Source organism: Streptopelia decaocto (assembly GCF_964273445.1).
Source record: "Streptopelia decaocto genome assembly, chromosome: 1".
NCBI classification, from domain to species: domain Eukaryota; kingdom Metazoa; phylum Chordata; class Aves; order Columbiformes; family Columbidae; genus Streptopelia; species Streptopelia decaocto.
In genome coordinates, this window is record NC_138663.1 from 140,863,562 (window position 1) to 140,882,002 (window position 18,441).

General features: G+C 39.2%; 2 protein-coding genes across 7 annotated transcripts in view; one reads left to right on the plus strand and one right to left on the minus strand.

The window, feature by feature from the left end:
* CMSS1 (cms1 ribosomal small subunit homolog) overlaps positions 1–18,441 on the minus strand; it is a 247,671-nt gene that overhangs the window by 122,887 nt on the left and 106,343 nt on the right. The gene's annotated exons all lie outside the window — the stretch shown is intronic.
* FILIP1L (filamin A interacting protein 1 like) overlaps positions 1–18,441 on the plus strand; it is a 213,947-nt gene that overhangs the window by 90,997 nt on the left and 104,509 nt on the right. For all 6 annotated transcript variants that reach the window (XR_014184716.1, XM_082059417.1, XM_082059416.1 and 3 more), the window contains one exon: positions 9,625–9,710. The gene's annotated coding sequence lies outside the window, so the exon portion shown is untranslated. The remainder of the gene's footprint in view (positions 1–9,624; positions 9,711–18,441) is intronic.

The window sequence follows — 18,441 nt, forward strand, 5'->3', positions numbered from 1 at the left end:
CTGACAGTTAAATTATGCACTTTTCTCACGCTGCTAAACCAAAGAGCAACAGTGCATTCAGAAACCCTCTGCATTACTCCATAACTTGAGCTCATCGGGGGTTCCCAGATAGCTGAGCAGGAAGCCAGAAAGCTCAAACGGGCCACAACAATCCTACAAAGAGGTGTGCTTAAGATACAAGCAGACCACCAACAAACCGGGTACAAAGGCTTTGCCTCTGTGAAAGACCTGACAGAGGTAGTGTTTCAAAAGAACTGCAAGAAATCGAGGCAGAGATGGTGTCTGGGCTCTTCTCAAAAGCCAGAGGGAACCAAAAGAAAGGCTCCTGGCACAGACCTTCCACTGCCGTTCCACACCAAAAATCATATCTTTTTGACACCCAAGGCCTTCATAGCACAATTTTTGAGCATCGTACCTACCCTAAGATCATAATTTTCTTCAATTCCACTTGTTCTATTTTTTTTTTTTTTTAAATATCTCTGAGATTCCCCATATCCTTCTGGTGTCCTGTAATGAGAGATTGCTCAACTGATGAACAGATACCAAGAACATGCAAAATCTGAAAGCAGATTCAAAGAAGCATTTCTGTGCACTTTCTGTGGAGGATAAGGTGCCAACACCCAACTTAAAGAGTTTGCTGTAGGCTTCCTTTGGCCTGGGTATGACAAATGTACCCAGGCATCTTTTATACCACAAAAGGTCACAGGAAGAAAAGCACACACAACAAAAATAAAATACTAGATCTTCCCTGTTTTGGAGACTTCACAGGGCTCTTCCTGAATATGTAGGACACTAACGTTGGCCTTTTGCATCCCCCTATGCATGTTGATTTTGATCAAATACAAGAGAAGAAATACTGAAGTACCAAAAAAGACCATACAACACATTTGGAAAAAGTTATTTAGCTGCACATAGAAACAAATGGTGACCTGCAGTGTTATCAGAGAAGCTGCCTGAAGCTTGACATGATACCACAAACATCAACCAAAGAAAAGCATGTAGCAAAAGTCACATTAATCCTTAGGTAAACCTAGATTTAAGCAGTCCAATAAATAAGGCTATGAACTACAGTTCTGGCCATTTAACCCACTTAGTTATTTTGGCTTGTTACACTTGTTATCAGGCCACCTGAGCCAGGACACTGCTCTGAACATCTGTTTCCTGCCGTTTGGGCCCTTCCTCAATCAGAGCTTCCACAGACCTCGGGAGTTTCACCAAGCCAAGGAACCAGATGGAGCTCGCCCTCTCTCTGCAGACTGCTTGTAGTTTGAGCAGCAAGAGGCAACTACAATTTGACATGAACTGGAGGGTGGGTGATGTCCTGCCTCATAAACCTGCAGGAGAAGCAAAGATGGAGGTTTTACAGAATTTGTTTAAAGCCAGTTTATTTTTTCACTTCATTCAGTGCCTTTCAGTTTTGAAAAAGAAACATTTTAGCATTGCTTGATTCATTTTCTAGTTGAAAGTGCAAAAGAAGAGGGGTTTAGATGAAAAGCAAACCCAAAAATCAATCAGTTCTACAGCCAAGGCACTGGCTATTTAGCCAGAAGGAAAAAAAAGCCAGAAATACCATTTCACTGCTCAAGCTGAAAGACAGATTCTAGATACACAGCTTACATAAAGGCACGTGTCAAACAATATGCTTGATTTTTGCTTAAACACTGAGTCACTGAATAAATCTGCTACTCTTTTATGTAAACGGTTCCCTTAAAAGCAGCAAAACAATACAGACAACATTAAGCTGAACATGAACTTTGCCATCCTCATTCAGGCATCTATATATCATTAACTACATTAGCATATACTGCAGTATATGCAAATATGCTGCATGTTGCATTACAGAATTTTTTTATTTATTAAAGGTTTTTCAATGATATGTTTACATAAGAATTTACTCATCTGCTGCATCTTTTGAGAACAGTGGATCATAGGATGAGTTTGTTTTAAGATATGTTTGAAAAATGTAATCAGAAAGTGCATATAAAATTTTATCTCAGGCATCAGTATGGCCTTTATTAGAAGTAGCTGAGAGGTATGCCTTATAGAAATAAGTTGTTGTTTTGTTGGTTTTTTTCTGGCTAATTATTCACTTTGACCATTCTTTTCTCTTAAGGGAATGTTATTACCAAGAAATGCCACTTAGATAAGTATCAAGGTTGTTTACATTCTACACAAATGTTAGGCTCTCAAGCTTTCATTTTTCAAAATGTCAAAAAGTAAGGGGGATGATGCTGTGCTTGTAAAAACATTCTTTATTAACAGAATGAGTCTCATGGCATTTTCGGTTTTCCACAAGACATTTTTCCGTCTATCATTTTAGAACTTTTTCCCCACACATTGTGTTCCTGATATAGGCTTTGGCAGGTTGCAAGATATGAGCTGGCTGGAAGATGATAGCTTGTTTTCAGCATAACCTTCTACTGTTAAACATTAAGCACTTTTTGCCCAAACTATTTCAGACTGAGAAGCACAAACACAGCAAAGACAATAGATTTAGTTGAGGAAAGCTGAAGTCCCAAACTATGTCAAAGACATTGTGACAGTTTTACAGATAAAGCAAAGGAATCTTGAAAAAATAATCAGTGTTTCTTGCAAATTCTACATTGTCTTCATTCTGGTCTTGAGAGCATTTGACAGCAGACTTTCTATCAAGTTCGGTAGAACATCAATACAGACATTCTCTGAGGAACCTGTGGTTAAAGAAAATACATACACAAATAGAAGAACAAACACTGATCTTCGAGCAAAAGAGGTGCAAGTCAGCCAGCCCATGATAAGGGAATGACCACAACTTCAGGTTGCATGTCATCTTCATCAGTAACATCAATTTCATGGTTACTCTGTTAAGGAGTCAATAGGTGGGCCGAAGTTGATGTGAACAGTTGTACCTGCAGCCCAAGGAAGTTTCAAAAGCCGGAGACAGCATCATAGACTTGCCATTTGTATTTTGTAAGCTTGTATCTGTGCAAATGCACAAGAAGAAGCAGAAGTCTTTACTGACAGACAGAAACTGACTCATGGTCCTGTCGCAAAGCTTCATAATGTCCTAACACGATCATTGCTAAACCCCTGAATGTGAAAAAGACTTCAGCTGATAAAAATCAGAATTCACATAAGGACAGAGAAAGTTTCTAAAGCTGCCTGAACCACAGATAAATCTAATGCAGCTTTTCATTTCGCATTATGGTCAGCTATCTGTAAGAAGCGTATTTAATGTTTCATAAACACAGAGTTTAAAACAAAAGTGCTTCTAATCAGATCTGGCAGGAAAGGGAGAAATGCATACATAGAATGAGGTAAGTGTGATCTTGCCCAGCTGAAGAACAGGGAATGGCAGGGCTTCAGGCCATGACTCACACAGCCACTAAACAGTAGAAAGCTAGAGATAATTCTCAGGTAAACTTTGCATGAGCCACTACGTCATCCCACTCTACCCTTCCTGCATTAATCATGTCATTAGTAACCTGACGCAGCCTGAGAAGAATGTCTGATTTACAGGGAGCAGAGCAATGCTAACAGAACAAACCCTTTGGCAGGTCAAAAAAGGAAAGATCAACCCAAATTTCATTTTAGTTCAAACCACATCCTAGAAGAACAAGAAAACTAGGAAAAAAAAAATTATATATATATATATCCCACCATGAGATTGCGTACTTTGTTAAAAGTTCCTGATGAACCAGTTACTGAGAGTACAAATACGATGGATATGCAAGAGCACACCGATAAAGAACCAGCCTGAACACGTACCCAAACAAAGAGGGAAAAAAAAAACAAAACAACAAGCTTTCTTTTGAAGTTTTCATCACAGTTACATAATTTCCACATTAGTCTAGATGTTTTTAAACATCTTTTACAGCGTACAGTTGTGAATCAATTGTACAATGAGTACAAAGTGTACTGTTAGGAAAGATTCATATCCCAGCCAGGTATCTTGGTTACTCCACTAAATTAAGGTCAAGGGAAAATGCTGGAGCAAGAGAAAAATGTACAATTTCAGAATTTCTTTTTAAAATTATTACTCACTCTGGATTGATAGTAGTCACTTTATTAAATGTGGCTATTTATTAAAATACTGCATATGGCTATTTCACCTTAAATATTGCCAAAAAGTAATGGTCATTTGAAGGAAGGGCAGATCATTTTCATTCTCTCTGAAGCAAATAAAAACCTCTGTGGATTACATTAAAAGCAGAATGAAATTATCCTTAAGTTTCTTGAAGCAAAGAAAATTATCACTCAGACCACGCAAGGGGTGCAGGCAGCAGCAGCAGCTGCGTTCAAAAAGTCCACAAGAGTCATTTTACAGTAGCAATTTCAGAAGAGCATCCACAGCAAACATGTGCTGAAGTTTCTCTAAGGGTATGGAAACCCCATTGCTTTTGGGGTTTAGTTCAGTTTCTCATGACTTCTCATGACTTCATCTGCTTCTAAGTCTTCCTAACTAGGCTGCCTATTTTCTTAATGTTTCCTTCCCATGGAACACTACCGTTTCCCTCACCTTCCTCTCATTTTATCTTAACGTCAGTACTGTGAACTGCCAAAGCAGAGTCAGAAGAAAACTATTTCATCTCCTACTTTTCTCCTTCGTCTTTGACCCACTACAATGGCTGCACATGAGCTACTGATACCTAAATCTAATTGTTTTGCTCTGACTGATTATTCATAGCATCTCTTCCTCAGTATTAAAAGTAACATATAAAATATTCCTGATTTTAAAGCTAAAGTGTTAAACAAATCAAAATGTTAGTGGAATGCAAATTAACAAAGACAATACAACATTCATCTTCTGACATCAATTTGGAAAGCTTTTCCATTGTGTCATGACAGTAGACCTACATCTCTCATTAAAATTTAAATCAAGATTGTTTGAAGGTTTTCTCAGCTTACATAAAAGGGCATGTACCTTTCCCGGCTTCTTGCTATAAAGCCAACAGTGACTTGACAGAAGCGAAAACCTGTTGGTCCCTGATAGTCGTTCAAGGTAATATGCTGCAAAACACTAGTAATCCCAAATCTGAAATAGGCAACTAATCCCTTTGTCCTCAGTGTTTTGAAGGTCAGCTAGAGACTATGTGGGCAACACAGAAAAATCTCTCACAAGAGTCCCTACTTAGATAAACAGCATTTGCCAGAAAACGGTAGGTTGTTAAGAGTGATCTGTTTGTGCTTCATTCAGCAAAGGTGTTAAGGACAGTTTCACAACTTCAGTTTATTTTGGAAGGCGTGGGGGTGTCTGGTTTGTTCCTTTTTTAGTTTAAGACCTTTTGAAACCAAAGAAAAGATTTAGAGATACAATGCCAACAACATAATGCATATTCTATAGTGTATATGAGCACCCTGGGAAAAACCTGCACTCTCATAAACAACAGATTCCATTTTCCCCTGCCATCAGGAGTATAAACCAGGCTCATAGTTTACACCTAATCTAATGGTGGCTTTCAAAACAAACACATTTCAGACATAACTAGCAAATACGCCCTCTTCCCACTCTGCATCCAAATCTTTCTCTTGAAAAAAGGCCTTCTTCCTTGACGAACACTTGAAGGATATCTTCCAAATCTGCCAACAGCTTGCATTACATAGTACACCTAAGAATTTTAAACTGACCTTTGTCCCCTCCGAGAAAGCCGCCAGTTTGTTCCGAACGACCCACGCACATTCATCAGAAAGCCAAAGCTCCCAGAAACTCTTTCAAATACATAATGTATCTGTCCCATGGGGTGAGACTGTGTGTGTCTCTATGCACAAACGGAAGGGTGAAAAGAGCTTTCCACAGTCTTGACTGTCCCACAACACGCATCTGGTCCTTAGGGGCCTTTCCCTATACCTTGCTCTGTGGCACTGTCTCCTTCCATGTCCACACCTAAAAGGGGTCTCGAAAATTTACTCACAACTGGGAAGTAATGCACAGGTGCACTTTGCCAGCACAGGCTGTAGAAAGGGAAGGAGGAGGAACACCCACAGCCCACTGACACTGCACAACTACCATACTATTGAGGCTCCTGGGCTGAGAACACACCGTATGAGCACCTCCCCCAGGAGCTGCTCTTTCCCCAAGGGAGCATGCAGCCGAGCCTGGGTGGCTTTTGTATGCTCCATGCAAGTGCACAGGGTTTTCTGGTGGTGGGAACTGAATCTGATATCTCTGCCAATTTAAAAATCTATCCCTAGTGAGGAAAACCAAAAACAAAGGAACAAAACAGACAATGGCTTCAGAGACTCCAGAGGAATGTAATGACTATAACAAAAGGCAATCGCAGTAATGTGACAAGGGTTTATTAACAGATCAAAAAACAGGCTGAAATGACTCAGACGCAGAATCAAAACCCAGCAGGACAGCTCTAAACCTCCTTCAGAGATGTAGGCCTTCATGCAGTTTGTATTCATGTTCTCTTGGAAAGGACCATGAAAAAGAAGGTTCTATTTGCTCTTTCACCTCTTGATCAGAAGGGCTTCCTACCAAAGCAGGGCAGCACTGCTATCCCTTTTTATCAGATCAGAAACAGGCTCAGAAGCATCAAGCTGTACCCTCTTAATGAAGGGTAGTGAGGCAGAGTAGAGCACAAACACCTCCTACCAAATTGCCACTGGTGCAACACAAATTCTTAAAGTGACTGTAAAGCTACAGTAAGGAAACACTGGTTGACAGAAGTTGGTACAACTACTACCAAAAGGGCACATGAACAGCCTATAATTGTGGAAAGAGGTGACAACTTAGGTATTTTATCCCATTCGTTCAAGGGAGGGCATGTCTAATCATCTTAGATATAGCCTTGCTCCTTTGAAACACTGCTTACCTTTGCCCCTATTAGGAAGCAGGACTTTCATACACACTATGCACTTCAATATTTCAGCTTGTTCATTAACGCATATATTGGTGTCATTCCAACTATACCAGGGACAGCATTGTGTTGTGATTTTGAGCAGTTCTACATTCACATGTAACTACTCACAAAACTTACACCTTCGAGCCATCCATGCCAGGCCTCCTCTCAATTATACACCTTAAATAGATCAGTAACACAAAGGTTAATATCATGAATTCAACAAAAATCTCAATTCTTTAGTAATAATGATGAAAAAAAAAAAAAATCAAGTCCTATTCCTTTCACTAACAAATCCACAGATTTTCAAACAAAGCTTTCTATGCAGCAGCAAGACATGGTCTTCCTTGATGTTCCATGTAAACCATGGAAAAGCCTTTGAAGGGGACAATCACAGCAGTTAGGTTTTAGCTTCTTTCAGATTACCAAGTCAGGTGCCAAGTTCTTCTATATATTTGATGGGGAAGTAAATGCCTAGAAGAGTGTTTTACCTGGATGCCTAAAGATGAAGGACAAAAACCAGAATACACCAGGATCAAAAAGGGACAGTCACAGACCTGGCAGGAATTATGAACGGAACAGGAAAGAAACCCACCACATTTTGGACAGGGGTGAGACCTGGAACAGACCTCTCTCCAGAGTTGCCAAAAATTAAACTTGCTGCAAACCATTACTCAAAGAGTAACTCAAAATAGCAAAGAGCTATTTAGTTCTTAAATAAAACACTATGACCATGTGTCAAGAAACATTACATCATCATAGTATGACTTAAGTATTTGTGAAAGCTATATAAAAAGTTTCCTCTAACCCTGCTTGGAGGGTTGAATTCTAGCAAGAAATCCCTGAGATCCTACAACCATTTTCCTGGGATCTAGCATATTGGACAAGTCACTGGTCTTAACAAGTAGACCAATTTACCTCTAGTTTTGTCTTAATACCCCCTTGCTCTGACTAAAGAGAAAGAAGGATCATAAAGCACCTAATTGTGCCATGCTGAAAATCAGGAAAATATTTTTTTCTCTTCTTTGAAGCAGAAGCACAGAATTTCCTTACACATACCTTCTTGTTAGTCAAAACTAACCCAATATACTCTGAAGAAAAACAAACAAAACAGACTTAAATAATACATTTAACTTCATTGTTACAAGAAAAGAAGTTAATTAAATGTTTTGTGATTGAAAGGTAAAGGAGATTGATGGATTGTCATCTTTTCCCATATCTTACAACACTAGATGATTCTGTAACGTGCATATTTAAACAGTGGTTCACAGAAACTTTCCTAATAGAGTCAAATTGTTTTAGCCAACAATTAGTAAAACAGGATTCTGGTTTTATCTGTCTTCTGTGACTTCATCAGTGACTGTTCAGTAATTACAGAAAGTTTCTCAAAGGTTAGCCATTTTGATTTTAGAGCATAAATTCTATGTTTCACTGCCAAAATTATGAGCTTAAATCAGAAAGCCACTACAGATCCAAAATCTTACACCTGTAATGTTAAAAAGCAAAAAAATCATAAAAATGTAAGTGAAAACACAGCACATCTATAGTTTTAAAAACTCCAAAATGTTTCTTTTGTGAAGAGGTGTTATTACAGTGATTATGGTGTTTGTTATCTTATAATAATAGCTGATAGAAAAATTATCAAATGGCACATTACCTGAAAAAGTATGAGGAACTTTATCGTGGGAATACCTGAGGCTACCTGACATTGACATGGAAGAGGAGACAATTCATCATGTCCAAAAAGCAGTGGGAAATCAACATAGCCTGGTACAAGTTTAGAAACCTAAGAGTTCAAGGAAGAGTTATCCAGAACACATGAGCTAACCCAGACTAACTGGTGCCTTCTCCCTCTACCCTGTCATTATCTATCAGTAATAGATGGTTTAATACTAGAAAGATATTATGCGGTTTTCACTCTTGGCAATAAGTTACAGAAAGAGCAGGCAAATATAAAATATAATTCAGTTTGAAAGAACTACATGCGTATATTATGTGAGTTGCTACCAGCAAATAGCGAAAAAATGCCTTCCTATGTCCAAATAATACCATTTTCCTTCCCTTTCTCTGCTGTTACATCTTTGGTTCATCTTCTGAAAACGTAGATTATACTTATTTCATTGCTCAGCATGTTGCAGGGCTGAACTGACTTTCACCCAGGTCTTCCACTCAGTTTCCTGCCTTCATCTTCTCTTGCATGTCACCTGAGCTCTTTGGTCACATCTCCGTAAAAAAGACAAAGCATTGCAAGTATGCCATTCAACATTGGTATCGCAGCATTCTTTCCCTCCCATAGCTTCCTGGCTGAGGGCTACACTTTTCAAAGGGTCCTTTGGGATCGCTGCCGTAGCTTCATGAACCAGTGAATTCCCAAAGATGAAATTATCTATGTAAGTTCTAGCAGCTAGAATTTGCTCACTCCCTACCACTGCAAACAAAGGTTTTTGAAGCTAGAAGAGAATACAGAAAAAAAGTACAGGAGAAACAAGTCCTTAAATGAAAGAAAAATCAGAAATTAAATAGCAGTGCTTTATTTTAATATTCTTGCAGGCATCTCCATAACAGACTCCATAACAGACTCCATAACAGTTAATAAGAAGAGCGTATTATTCATGCGCAACTTTTTGAATGGTAGAATCTTTACTGGATCTAGTCTAATCCTTAATAAATTATTTTATACAGATTTATCAAGTTAATGCTGAAACAAGGACCTCTGAAGTCAAAAGAAATCTCTCAAGCAATATTTGCTTATGCTTGTAAAAAAAAAAAAATCATAATGCACTTTTCAATTTTATTGCAGATTCATACTACAAGAGAGACACTTCTGGACACAACTAAGAGGAAATTTAGGGAAAATATCCCTATCAGCAGAAGAGCTCTGAACTGGTAGGAATTATTTTTATTTGCATGTTTTTAAGTAGGTGCTACTGAAAAATATAATTAATATATAAGCTCAATTCTCATGTATGAATTTTTCAATAAGATGACAATAATAGCAACCTGTACATATAGGCCATTTTTTGCAGGTAACTTGGTAGTAAAAAATATTATATATTTAAAAAACCAAATCATTCTTATTTTCTTGGCAAAAGTATGGAAGACTTTCTCACACCTCCTACAGATAGTGGGCATTGCTTTATTTATCCATTTCTTTTAAATTCTAAGTCATAGAATGCAGTAGGGGGGGGAAGATTTTTGTTCTGCTTACTAGAGAATTCTCTTAGTCGATTAAATTAATTAAAAGCTGTTAGTTATCAAATCAGTCTTTAAATGTAAAGTAAATGTGAAAAAGTATTGTAAGTAGGTTTGTATTTCTCCTGTTCTACTTTTTCAAGTCAAAGCCTCCCCTTAAAAATAGTAAACAAAAAGTCAAAACAGTTTGTGAATCCTCTGGATATTTAAAAAGTGGCTTCAAAGAGCCAGCAATGTCATTATATTAAATACATACAGTGGTTAACTCATCTGCTTTTGCTATTTGCAATGGAGTGTTTTTGACCGAAATGATGTTTCTGTAAACACATTCTGGAATTCCACTGTTCCATTTTAATTAATAGGGATCTTATGGTAAGTGGCCCTGGGAAGGAGCATGTTTCTGATGTCCCTGCATGAAACACATACCTTTCTGAAACACTTCCTGTGGCGTACCCGTTTTTGGATACTATCACTGTTGTCTGACAAGAATGAGGTCAGCTAGGATTGTAGGGATACTTTACAGCAGCTGTTGGGAATTGCTTTGAAACTCCACAAGCCTTTAACTCCTTAACTGCCTCAGCAAAGCGGACACTGTAGTCTTGCAGGAACACTGGGAGAATAATGACTTTTCAGGGGGCACCACCTGCCATCCACTGAGCAGTCTCAAAGTGTTCACTGAGGGAGATAAAAGACTAAGCTTTTCAGGTGAGCAAAAATGAGAAAGAACATGAACGTGCCATATGATGTGTAACCGTGAAGTGTTACCACCTTTGCAGCAGCCAGGCCCAAACAGAGCCGGAGAGGTAAGACGACATCACTTAAGCAGAAGAAAGAGAGACATTGTGCTTGAAAAACAGCAGACAGACAGACATCCAGGTTCAAAATAGTGAGGTTTATCAGCATTCTCCCACAGAGGCACACTTGGCTGACTCCCAGCAAATAAAACTGCCCAGTTGCTCAGTTGGGCCAATAAAGCTGAACTAAACGTGTATAAGCAGCACAGAGTACTCTCAATTCACACAGAACACAGTCATAACGTGACACACAAACTTCCATCCCCAACACCCTCACCAAACTTCCTGATGTTTTAAAACTAGCTGTCTCAGGTCAGGTTGACTGTCTGAAACCTTTTTTAATTCATTTATGAAGCTGTGTGCACAGAATCGCTAACATGAGCTCTGCGTACGAATGAATCTTTCAGTAGCCAAAAATTTGATCTGTATCAATCATGCCCATATTTCCATTAAATGAGCCAAAATTTGCACCCATGTTATATTGGCTGTGGAAGGACAGACAGAGACATAATGATGCCGAATGACGATATCTGGCATACCAGCTTTAGTTGTACAAAAGTTAACATTTTAATTTTTTTTTTTTTTTAATAGAGTAGAAAGTTCCATTCATGGTTTACATTTACTCCCAATGCCTTTTCCATTGAGATGCTTTAGGATGATACAGGCTTACCACATCACCAAAGTAAGAGTTTCTTTGTTGCTTTTTGACACACTGTGTAAGAGCTGTTCAGGGTACAAGAACTGCCCTGTGCCACACCACAATCTCTGCAACTCCCACACCAGAGGAGCCTGTGAGAGAACAGCAACAGCAAGTGCAGAGTATGTTTGAAAAAGGCTCAGTTATGAAACTGATGAGACACAAAGAGACTGTGATCATGTGGCACAAATATCCTCACAAAATGTGATTTCCACGGCTCCTTACTTTACTTTTTTGCTATGTGTTCACAGGTGTCACACACATCCTCCCACTTTTTGTACAGTGAATCTGGTCTACACCTTATTTCGAGGATTCTGTGATGATTTTGTAATTTAAACCATGACCTGGTGACAATATTAAGGTTGGCGTAGTTTTAAAAGAACAGCATTCCTCCTTAGGCTCCTTTGGCAGCAAGCAACTTAGCTCATCTCCTATCATACTGTAACACTTCGGAGTGCATACCAGATCTAAGAAGGCATTTACAAACTCGACTTGGAGGAAAAAAAAAAAAAAAGAAAGAAAGAAAAAAGAAATTTAAAAAAATCTTTCACAAAACTGATTCTGAGAAACTGATGCTGTCTTGCAAAAAAACCTCTGTATGCCTTTGGAGGCTTCTGTCCCCACCAGAGGCAGGGCGTATCCACATGTAATATACGAGGCATGTGTGTGCAGGTCTGTGGGGCAACCCTTCACGCTTCCTTACAAATGGCAACTTGTCAAAAAGCAGTTGCCACCGTGTGCCTTACAATATCTCGAGCTAAAGGCTGAGAAGCAAGTCAACACACAATGAATTAGCTCAATTTTGCCTACATTAAAAAACAAGCAAAACGCAAATGCAAAAGTAAGCCATTTCCAACCATTTCACCTGGCTCAAGAATCAAACTGTAGCCTCACAGCACTGTACCAAGATGTTCTGCAATAAATATTATGCTGCTCTAAACTAAAGAAATTGTTAATGCCAATGTAGCATCATTGTTGTCAGTAGAAGATCTCCTCCTGCCCCCTTTCTTTTAAACTAGTGTCTCAGTGTCAAATGGTTATGGTTGGACTCAATGATCCTGAGGCTCTCTTCCAACCAAAATGATTCTATGATTCTAAATTACAGGTTGCCTCAAAGCTCCCTTTGCACCTCGCAAAGGGCAGTCTGGCTTTTTGGACGAGTTAAGGTCTGATAACCAGAGATACCAAACAAATCCCATGATTCCGTAGTTATGGACAACTAATGGAAAAGGCCTGAAAGTTGAACTTAGTCTAACAGAGGTGAGATGAAACAAGTTGGTTTTTGCTCCCCCAAGCCATAAACAAAAACATCAGATGCATGCAGCATGTTAAGGGTTGGACTCGATGATCTCTGAGGTCTTTTCCAACCCCGTCGATTCTGTGATTCTGTGAAGATACTATACTTAAAGGCCTAAGGAGTCATAGATAATTAGCAAGATGGACAGAGCACGCTTCCTTTAAGCTGATATCATTATGTAGCATCACATTAATAGGACTGGGGTTTTATTTTATTTATTTATTTTTGGCTAGATTTTAACATGTTATTTAGTGCAGGTAGGAGACAGATGGACTTGGGTAAAGAAAAACTGCTGTTTACAACAAAGAACTTTCAAATAAATCGATCATTACATACATTCTAAGTCAATATTGTAATGGTTAGAACAATTTTCTGTCAAAAATCAGGTAAGTTTTGTGGAAAGGAAAAGAGAAAGTCAGTAGTAACACTGTTTTTGGCATCTGACCACAACCAGTATCTCTGCCACAGGAAGACAGATGAGTTGACAAAGCTCAACTAAGAACTAAGCAAAAATATTATCTTTAGATAAATGGGCAAAATTGCCCATTTTTTTCAGACTTTTCCCCCTCCTTCTCTTCTACGTTAAAGATAATATATTTCTGCAAATAACATGATGAAGGAGAAAGATCCACAGGCAAACTGGCAGAGCACACAGGTAACAGGGCATGTATAGTATAAGACTGCCAGAGCTTCCATCCAGCATTTTTAAGTTGTCAGATGCCTTCTTCTAGCTTGAATTTCTGAATAAGTATTAAAAATTCATTTAGGAAGAAACTGTTTCATAAACCTTGTGCAAGGGTCAAAACCTTCTTGCCTTTCTCGCTCCAGAAACCTAAAGGAACCAACTTTGGAGAATTACACATTTACCACTAATTCTGTCTTTGTTGATTTAGCATAAGGGTGCACCCACACAACCAATGCCTTGCAGTTTCTATTAGCTTACATCCTCACTTTAAAGGGCGAACAAGACTTATTAAATCTTAGGAATAAAAAAAATATATATTTCCCCAACCCAAAATTTGAAATTTGTACTCTATTGTTTACATTTGGTGTTCAGTTTAATTTCCTTCCTTTTTACCATATCTGAAACAATTAAATATATATTTACATACTTACAGTTAATAATAATGATAATAATAATAATGATGATGATGACGATGATGATGATGATGATGATGATACTAATAGAGGGCACTACTTAAATTATAATAGACCAGAAACATTTGTGGTTTTGAAACAATTGCAGAACTTACCCTGTTTCTGCAGTCTCAAACAACAACTCAAATTAGTTTGTGTTCTGCACACATTGGCACCTAGGTGTTGAGGTACAAGCACTGTGTTCTTTAAGGACAAATTATCTTTGATGAAGTGGGGAAAAATTGTCCAATCTTACAAGCAGTTTAAATGATTAATTTTAGCTTTTACTTAGTGATGAATCGTTGCTTTCATACTGACGTAGCTTTAGGTGCCTATAATTGGCATTATGTGTCTATTGTAAGGCTTAAGCAGAAGTACTTTATGTTAAACGGGAAAGGGGCCAGGGAGAAGAGAACAAGGGAAGCTGGTTCTGAAGATCTAAGCAACACTAAACTTTGCGCAGAAAATCCAGTCTCGGAGAAACAAAAGAAAATACAATAAAAGAAACTAACAGCTACAGCTACTTCACCTGATATGTGCAGGATGACTTAAAATGTTCACAGCACCCTTCATCAGAGAGTATAGCAATACCTTTCCTAAAACACTTGTAGGGTGAGGCAGGCAACTGTTCACTGGGTCACTCAGTTGAACAAAGGCAGGCAGCAGCAAGAACGAAGCCTGAATCATTTTGCCAAAGCTAACAGGAAGACAACCCCTGACAGTTTGGGTGCAGGTTCTGCTCTGGAAATCTAAGGACCAGGAAATATAAACAAGGGAAAAGCTTCACAAAGTCTTATGAAGACTGCAAAATAATTTCCAAAGGAATGCAGAGGAAGTCCCATCCCTTGTGATACCTAAATCTAGATGGAAAAAAACAGTGGAAAGTAACCTAAGGAAAAAGCTAGTACTGGCAAGTTGACAGGCTATATGGAATACATTTTTTCTTGCATCTCTGACTTCTATTAACATTTTTGTGGCTCTTGAGACAGCAAGGTAGGAGCTTTCATTTATACTCCATAAACACAAGCCAAAAGCCTCCCACGGTTCCATTTGGTAACATGCTCAAATACACACAGAGTTCTGACAATGAGTCAAGTTCCCACTCAGACATAAATTATGCCAAAAAACACCCAAGATTATTTCAACTAATAAACACTTGGTTAAAAAACATGTCAAATCAACTTGGTCTTTACATCAATTTAATTGCCTCTTACCACAACCATTGCCTAAGCCATAGTGTGCTGCAGGAAGCACCAAAAGATAAAGGTGATTGAAAACATTCTCACAGTGCTCCTCTGACTGTCATCGCTTCCGTGGGTGCACAGAGCTAAAGACTCTTCACTAAAAAAAGAGGTTCTCCAGCAACCAGGCTGATGTTGTGAAAATCATTTTAAGGATGTCAATGTCCTGACTCTTGAAGACTAGAATTTGGGAGCAATACCACACTGAAGTTAAGGAAAGGTCAAAGTCTTGTATCCTGTCACTGTAAACAGTTTCAAAGCCCTCTCAAAATGTTGTCCTTTGATTCAACCTTCATGGTGTCATTCTTATAAAAGACATCATCCCTTCACAAGAAATGCAATACTTGAAAATATGCATGATGTTACTCCAAGTTTATACAGATGCTGTTCATTAGCATATTTATTCTCTTTATAAAACTGTGACATTTGGACTTCAGATTTTTCCAAATTCCATTCCAACTTCCCTACTGAGTTTGTATACTGAGGATTACAAAGACAACCAAAGCGAAAAATAAAAACAAAAAATCGAACAACTAAAGCACAAAGTAACTTGTGATATGTTGGCTTTATAGATCCTGAAGTCATCGTCTCCAAACGATTGTTCTTCCCAGAAACTCATTAGTAGTTACAGTAACATAGAAGGCAGAGCTGGTGTGGTTAGCTCTTGCTCAAGAGGCCTTTCCAACGTAAGTAGTATCTCTCACAGAGCACTCGGACAAGCAATTAGAGAAAAGACAAATTTCTATCAGACAGATGAAACGAATACAGCAGAAATGCATTGTCAGTTAAAACACTGATTGGCATAGCATCACCAGTAGCAGTTACAGCATGGAGAAAAAATCTGGAATCTCCTGGAGACTTTTCTATCACGTTAAAAACTGGTTTTCTTAAGATCAAGCCACATTTGAGAGGCTAAACTGAAGTTTACCTTTTCCATAAGAGTAAGCCTTCTTCCTCCACAGCGACCACACTGAGGCTAGCCGTGCACAAATAAATACTAAATTAACTCAAAACACTTCAGAGACAAAAGTTCTTACAGACAACCCAGTTCAACTGAAAACACATGTATCCAAACATAATGTCCCATCTCCATATGTATTTCCTCTTACAGAATGGTGACATGAGCTAAAATTTCATTCCCACTATGAGTTCTTGACAACTCATGGAAAGATTAATCACTATTCTCAGTGGAAATAATGACTTGTGACAGCTGTAACTTCTGATATATACAGTATCACATGGGCAAAGTTAGCCTGACTCCCTGCTGTAAATAATTAGTGGATTGCAACAAAATGTATTTCACTACCTAGCTTTAAAAGGCACTGGAGAATTAACAGTCTAGAGTCGCGCATGTGCTACAGAATTAATGCATGAGGAAAGCCAGAGGTTGAACTAGTTCCACAGCCTTTCTGACAGGGGCCAAAAGCAGATGCTTGGACAAAGGCAGCAACGGGAGCATCAACAGCGTGATCCTTCTCCTGTCGTGCACTCAGCTACCATGCAAGGATTTAAGCTGCCTCCGGAGCTTCCTTCTACACTGCCACAACCAAACTGATCCTCCATAAATCTCCATAGTGAAGGGGCTAACACCTCTGGCCTTGATACTCTGTGGCACTAACCTCTAGGGTTTGACTACATGCTGTGCAAGGAAGTACTTTATTTCAATTTTGTGGCAAACTGATTCACTGAGTGTCCCCCAATTATCATGTTAGGAGAAAATGATTATTTTCATTTACTTCATGTGTGCTGCTCAGGATATTTGAGTCCTAAATCAGACTCCTCTTAAACATTTTCTTTCTGATCTGAACAGTCATGGTCTAGTAGTCCCAAGGAGACAGAGCATAATCTGTTGCTGCCTTATATTCTATGGAGATAGGGAATCAACTGCATCTAATACCAAAAATATGTTTGCGCAAAGGCATAATGATGCTTTCCTGTTTAGTTTACTTTGTTAAAGCTCTCTGTTTTCTGAACAGTGCTAGAAACTGAGTTGAAGTATTCCCAGAACACTGAAGAGGTATCCCCTCTCAGCCTTCTTTGCTGAGTAACTGTTGCTAATAACTACCTCAGGACGTTTTCTTAGAGATATCATCAGAAGCACCTAATTAAATAGGTTGATAAGCCATCTATTTTAATAATTTTCCTGCTACAACACTGACATAAATTATGCAGGGCTTTAACAAAACCAATTGCGGTACGTTGCACTGAACAAGCAGTTCAACATCTTTCAGAAGCGACACTCATTCCTTTGGGAAGGAAGAGTACAGAACAGGGAAGGAAGGAGTTTTCATACCTCAGTGCTTAGGTACTTAACCAGCCAGCCTCTTCAGTCTCCTGCCAAACCTCGTGGAAAAGCAGGGCTTCTCCTGAGCAGGAATACAGCCTTGGATTTGTGGAAGTGCCCTCTGATAGTCCCATTCCTCTTCACTGCCTACAGCCAGCTAGGCTAAGTACATAGACAAAACTAGTGTGAAAAACTTCCTGAACACACCTCTGCATTTCTGAAAGCAAACATTTGTCTTAAGATATCTGATTCTGGACAAAGAATCATCCTTTTTTACAAGGTGTCATGGTCTTAGCCCTTACAGCTTTCCCACACAGTGGAGTAAGTTTGCATATGTATATACTTATGTATCTTAAAAGATGTATGTATTTTATGTATGTAAATACAAGAGCCTTTTTTGTGTCCCACAATAGGGCACAGTGCTATTTACAGGCTTCCAGATGCTCTGTCCAGCTCAACCTGCATGCATATCTTTTGTAAACCAAAGATGAAACGTCAACATTGGCAGCCACTTCCCCAAAATTGTCATACATGTTTTCACAAGGGCTTCTTTCCTCCCTCTCTACAGCTTCTCCCCTCCCTCCATCCTCCCAGGCTGTCCTGCTGCCCCCAGGACACCCGGTTCACAGGTGCAGGGGTGTTCTGTGCTCCAGCACATGGCAGCAAACTTGGCAGCCAAGCAGGGCTGCCCACCCCAGGGAGGGGGGCACAGCAAGGGCCCTTGGTACCCCTAGAATCATAGAATGCCTGATTTAGAAGGGACCCACAAGGATCATCAAGTCCAACTCCTGTCCCTGCATAGGACAACCCCAAAATTCACACCATGTGTCTGAAGGTGTTGTTCAGTCACTTCTTGAACGCTGTCAGGCTTGGGGCCATGACACCTCCCTGGGGAGCCTGTTCCAGTGCTCCACCACCCTCTGGGTGAAGAACCTTTTCTTCATGTCCAACCTGAACCTCCCCTGGCAGTGGTGG